We start from the raw sequence: 6,451 nt of genomic DNA on the forward strand, positions 1-6,451 counted from the left end.
GGGACACAAACTGAGTACCAGCAGCAGAACACTCCCTAATTATTAACCTATAACTTCCACAAGTTAGTTTGAGATTAGCCAGACTCTGAACACCTTGGTTAGATTTTGATAAATGCCATACAAGCAGCACATACTGCTTGTTTTATCACAAATATTTTAATATTTTTCATAGTATAGTGTGCTTATCATTTTTTTCTTCTATTGTGCTGAATGTGCCTGCTATGGACTATATAGGCATAAGTGACACTGTTACAATCAACATTGCTAAGTTTTTGGATGAGCAGCAGTAGCTTGAGAAAACCTGACACAAGACTTTAGATAAATCTTTGTTTGGTACAATGAACCCCCACCAGCCTGTAGGGGAAAAATGCCTACTAGAAGATCAAACTGGTTATTTGTGATTATTTCTAGTAATATTATGCTATGTGCTGCATTGACTGTGCTTTGGGAAGGGCTCATGGTGGGACAGTGCCTAGTTTGGGACACTAGGAGGGGAAACAGCCTTTTGATTAATCATACAAATCCTCCTCAGAATGCTCCAGAGGACTGATGGGATGTGGCGTTTCAAAAGATCCGTGGGTCAGAGAGCCTTTGAACTTTGACCCTTGAACTGTGGCTCTTCACAAAGGCCGGAGACAAAGGGGGTGAGCAAAAGTTGCACCTCCTGAGCTGCACAGCATGAGCATCGTGGAAGCATTGATGAGGAGGGAAAAAAAGAGCTAAAAAGTTAGCATGCTAGAGTGTTATCAGGTCAGAAAAAAAAAGTTATGACTCTGACATTTGTACTTTGGGGGGATCATTTTAATTGGTATTTTGACAGGGACAATTAAAATATACCCATTTGGAAATAGCATGCATGTTAATTACAGAGCTTAGATCTCTTGAATAAATAAGAAGAGAAAATGAGAGAGTGCAGGACAGCAAGAGAAAGCCATTGAGGGTTGGCAGCCCTCCTGTTTGATTAGCCATTAGCCTCTGGTGATGGGAGTCGCAGTCAGAGTGCCACTCCCTTTGATTACAGCACAAGAGAACAACGGAAAAATACATCTCCCCAGCCAATACATATCACTTCAGGGGGCTGATTTGGCTTGTTGCTTTCTCACTCCCTCACTCATGTTGTAATCAGACATGCTGTCGCTGTGGAGAAAAAAAACCCAAACAATGAAACATAATCATACATAAACATAAATAGTCTTTTAATAGTCTAACTTTTGAGGGGGAGGGGTTGAGATTTGTTAAATTCTGAAATGCATCCTAATGAGCCAACAAACTTGTTGAAACTGTTTCAGATGACAATCCGGAGAGCTGAAATCGACAGATAGTCTTACACACCAGGAGTCATGCTGCGTTCCATTTACCTCAGAAGTCGGAGGTCGGAGCTGGAATGACGTCACACCCGAGTTGACGGCGTTCCAGTTAACAAGTCGGAAAACCTTGCTCGGATTAGCTATTGTTAGATGGTTGATAAAAAAACGCATTGTGTGGTATTTACTCGTACTAAACACTGTTGTACAGCACTTTGTGTACGAACATTTCTATGAGTCACAAGTACACAGAAGTGCTAATAAACAGTATAATCTACAGTTTTCAATAACTGTTGATACCCCGACAGTCATCTTGGATCACAAAGTCAAGGTAGTGCGGTTCTCTCAAATTAAGGGGTCGTTCCCTTTGAAATTTCAGACTTTGAACTCGGAAATTATGACTTCCCATGTCAAATGGAACGCACCATCATTTTCATTCAGGGAAATGCAAACAACAAGTCAGGAGTTGAGAGAGAGGGCAGGCCTAACATCAGAGTCCAGGTCTTTTGAGGACCTGCCCATACTTGAAGCATCATGGTAAGCAACATTTTTATGATGCCAAGGACTTTGTGATGACTTAAAGCTTCCTTTCAGATAATCAGAATACATTTCAACAACAAAAGCAGCCAATTACTTTCAGTGTTATACTGATTGCTGCTTTGTAACACTTCATGGGCTGGAGAGTCGCTGCTTTAATTCTCGGCTTGTTCGAGTCATCAGTGTATGAATGTGTGTGTGAATGTCCATTTACCATTTCTCTTGAGTTCAAACAACAGTGACAAAATTCCTCCACCCTGCTGATGCATCCTTGAAAGTGACAATAACTCCCAGCTGGCTCCAAGGTCACTCCCTGAAAGGGAGCTAACGGGCAAAATTTCTCTTCGGGGCATCAACTGACTATCAGTGAAGCTCATGGAAATGTGTTGAAAATGTGTTTTATTGTTATAGTCATGCACAAATAAGTGCATGGTCAGCGGTTCATAAATGATGCATAAACACTGACAACACCTGGACTAAATCTTGGGCTTACGATTCAGTCCTAGATTAATTTTTTGGCACTCTTTACTCCTGGAGAAGTGCAGCTTGAACACAACAGCTGGCAGTTCATGCCCCCTGCTATTTTCTATCCAACACACCCCTAATTTCTGTACGGCTCCCCCTCCCCTGCTTTCATGCTTGACTTGCAGCAGCTTTTGTCCAGTGGCAGAGGAGCTCGTCACTGTGTGTGAGTGGGGGGGTGGTGGCTGGACTGTGTTATAAAATGGTTGGAGCAGGCTTCCTAGTACTGCCCTCAACTCCTTCAGATGTGCAATCAACACATGACGAACATGCTCTTTTCATCTTGAGGCCTGCCAGTTGTAACATCTGTCAATAAATCCAACTGTTGTTCCTCTTCCCCTCGGGCTCTACCTGCTTTAGGGCTACCCTCTTCCCTCTTTACTTACACCTCTTACACACTTAAAACAAAACTACCTGCAAGTGAAATACCTCCTAACCTCACCGACTGATGCACTGAGCTACAACAAATCAAATGGATGCCCAATCATAACTCTGAATCTGTACCATTCACCATCTCCAGTCCCTACAGGTTCCCTGATGCATCGTGTTTGTATATCTGACATGATAGCATGAAGGCTACATGGGTGACCATCCATTCTCAGGGCCTGCTGCAGTCTTTCAAGTAAGCCAGCCAAACATGACTAAGTGAAGGATTTTATTCTCTGAAATACTGTCAAATACTGTAAGTGACATATCCTTAGAATAGAAGCTAAAATGGGGTCTTTAATGAACATCAGACAATGGTAATGACACCATGCCATCATACTAAAATGACTACTTCTGACTAGAGAAAGTCTGGCAAAGTACACAACTCAGTAGCAGTCTCTCAGACAGAATGATACTGACTTGAGGTCATGCAAAGAAAGACTCTACATCCATGCTAGGGGCTCTTTGAGGCTGTACTGCTAACGTCAGTGTTCTAACATGCTCACAATGACAATGCTAACATACTGATGTTTAGCAGATATAATATTTACCATGTTCATTATCTTATTTTTGCACGTTAGCATGAACATTTGGTAATAAGTGCTAAACACAAACAGCTCAGGCAGATGTGAATGTCTTTTTTGCAGGTATTTATACTGGGAAAGTGGAAAATTTTGAGTTTGGTGCTAGATGAAAAGTTAAAGGGGGCCTATTAAATTGCATTTCAAGCCCTATATTGTAGTTCTGTCACTCCTGTATGGTACCTCATTATTTGAAACATTGGCCACGTTTAACATGAATATCCAACATTGTAACATTATAGATACGACAGAAAATACGGAAAGCATAATAGGTCTCCCTTAAGAGATCACCAAATTTAGTGCAATTCATCCTGAGAGAGTCATGGAGAGAATGTCTGTACCAAATTTCATGGCAATCTATCCAAAAGTACCGAGGATATTGTGCTAGAGACAAACTCAGTGGATCCCCAAACTTATCAGGATTCATCATCCAAGAAACCATGAATGTGTGAAACAAAATGTTCACATGCCTATTCCATTACTTAAAAGAAAACTTTGACCTGATGGTGTCAGAAGAAAAGTCAGGACACCACAAACATCATTAGGATTCATCCTATATGTAATATCTGTACCTGCACCAAATTTTATGGCAAACTGTCCAATAATTGTTGAGATATTTCACTAAAAAAGTAAAATGTCACTGCTGGTGGCGCTACAGGAAAGGTCAAGGAATCATCAGAGTTTTTACATTTCATTGCAAGCCATCCAATAGTTAGAAATGTTTTAATCAGGACCCAAGTGGTGGACCAACAGACAGACATTGCCTTCCCTGGAGCCATGCCACTAGCATAGCAAAATTTTTTTTTTTTAAAACATCGACTACAAAGGGGATCAGGGGGTCGGGGAGCCAGACAGAGGAAATGACGGGGCGTTTGTTGGCCTGCTTATATTAGGGAGTGTTAGAGTCAAACGAGATTGTAAAAATGCCAGTCTTAACAGGCAGCAGCAGGGTGTGTAGCTATTAAAGGAGAGCAGCCAGGTACACACATGCAAAGCAGCACACACACACATGTACTGATACAAAGTGTAAACGCAGATTGCATGCAAATGGACCGACGCATCACACTTTCTAATCAGACTTTACACTCCCTCCCTCCCACAGAAGGCTGGCCACGTGCTTCGTCCCCACAGCATTGTGGTTAATTCTGCCATTGACAGCCAGTGCTGTGCACTAAGCCGTTTCTAGATGGTAGAAATTGATTAGTGTGCAGAAGACTCGCCCATGGTAATGAAGTTAAAGCTCAATCAGCTAATTATAAAGCATGTGACGTGTGTGTGTGTTTATGTGTGTGCGTGTACACAAATGCACACGGATGGGAGGATATTGGCAAGCGCAGACATGTTGGTATACACATGTACGGTCGGACATGTACACACCTGCATGTAAACATAAAAAGGTTCAGAGGTAACATGATAGCAGCTAAAACATTCCTTTAGGGGCAGTGCTGGAGGTTCAAAGTCACGTCTGCTCTCCCTCTTGCCTCACTGCTTTCACTATTTATCCATCCACCAAATTTGTATGTCTACCTCCCACTCGTTCCCTGTCTGTCTGTCTGCTTTCCTCCTCAGCACAAACCTGGCTGTCGATCTCCAGTATTTTAAGCCAATCAGCCAGGCGTTCCACACATCCTTAATGAGCTCACGGGGGATGTGACTTGCGACAAGCGCCCACCGCTTCCCAAAAAATCAACATCCAGCTGCTAGCGCCTAATTGTTGAGTAAGTGGCAAATCATAGTAATATGGCAGACAGTGGGGAATCCAGATTTTTATAGGCACTCTCTTTCTCTCACTCTCTCTCTTACACACACACACACACACACACGCACACACTCAAAAAAAAAAAAGTCCTTGTTTCCTTAAATTCATTTTCAAACTTCACATCACAGTGGACAAATATCATCTCCATGCTCCTATAAGTCTTCTGGGTAACTGGGTCTGAGTGCCTTCTGAAATAAAAATATTAATAATAATAATAATATTACCAAATATATTTTATATATATTAATTTAAGAACGTAACTGACATTAGCCTACTACATTAGACTCTCTGCCCTGTTTCATTAAGGCCCTGTTTTTCCCCCTGCTGGATGCAGGCTATGAGTGTACTGGTCGCCATAGCAACGCAGTCATAATTTATCATAACCAAGTGGCTAATATGCCTATAAGCGCTCTGTGATCTTTGACCCCACACTCACCAGCTGAAACACTTAATATTCCCATTCCATTGTCTGCTAATTCTTTTCTCCCCCCCCCGCCCCCCCCCACTTTCTCTCTTCCATCCTCACTCACCAGCTCACGTTAAACGCATGTAATTGCCTAATTCAACATGCATTAGAAATGTAGTGTTTAAGTAATCATCTCAGATAAGATTGGGATAACATTTCAATTACCTTGTCGTTGCGTTATCTTTGCCGCAGTGTACATAACAATTAAATAATCAGCACAGCTTGACAGCAACAGCTGTTATGTATACACAGCATGCATCCGCTTATTCATAAATCTAAGCCAAACTAAGAAAAATCAATGAATTTGGCTGTAGTTGATAGACAGAAAAACTTTGTGCTGTTTGAGATGATATTTCCAAAGTTAGTCCCCCTTGAACTTCATAACTAAAAGCCACACAGCTCACTTGCAGAAACAGTGGTAGATATTTTCTGTTAAGCCAGGGTTGCCCTAAAATAAGCTTAGGTTGCCTAATAACGTTGGCTAATAACGTTGGCTAATAACGTCCTTTTCCGGGTCTTGTAGCATATCAGGTCAATGGCGTTGTGTATGTGTGTGCTGTTGTTGTGCTGTTATGAGCTAATAACTGAAATGCTGCCAACCAGTTCTTCTGCCTTACATCAAGAGTCGAGCTATCTGGAAATGTTGATATCAATGTTAACCATAACACTCACACACACACTGAGCTTTTGAACGTTTCCCCTATTTATGACTCACAGATAGAAATGTTGGGAGAAACAGAATAAGATACAGGCAGAGAGAGAGATAAAGGCAGTGATAGGATGATGTTCATGCCAATATGATGGACCTGCACATATTCTAAAATGCTCTTGTTTGTCTGGCATGTAGGTTGGGACA

The 6,451-nt window shown here is 41.7% G+C and overlaps 1 long non-coding RNA gene across 1 annotated transcript; it reads right to left on the minus strand.

The window, feature by feature from the left end:
• Positions 1-783: 783 nt before the first annotated feature.
• On the minus strand, positions 784-5,081 carry LOC119907884. The gene is made up of 2 exons (XR_005445147.1): positions 4,947-5,081; positions 784-1,137 (listed from the first exon to the last, which is right to left on the minus strand). It is a non-coding gene; the product is annotated as an uncharacterized LOC119907884 (long non-coding RNA).
• Positions 5,082-6,451: the final 1,370 nt, after the last annotated feature.

Source organism: Micropterus salmoides, unplaced genomic scaffold (genome assembly GCF_014851395.1).
Source record: "Micropterus salmoides isolate LMB-PRFRI ecotype aquatic unplaced genomic scaffold, ASM1485139v1 Ms_hic_scaffold_17, whole genome shotgun sequence".
Taxonomy (NCBI): domain Eukaryota; kingdom Metazoa; phylum Chordata; class Actinopteri; order Centrarchiformes; family Centrarchidae; genus Micropterus; species Micropterus salmoides.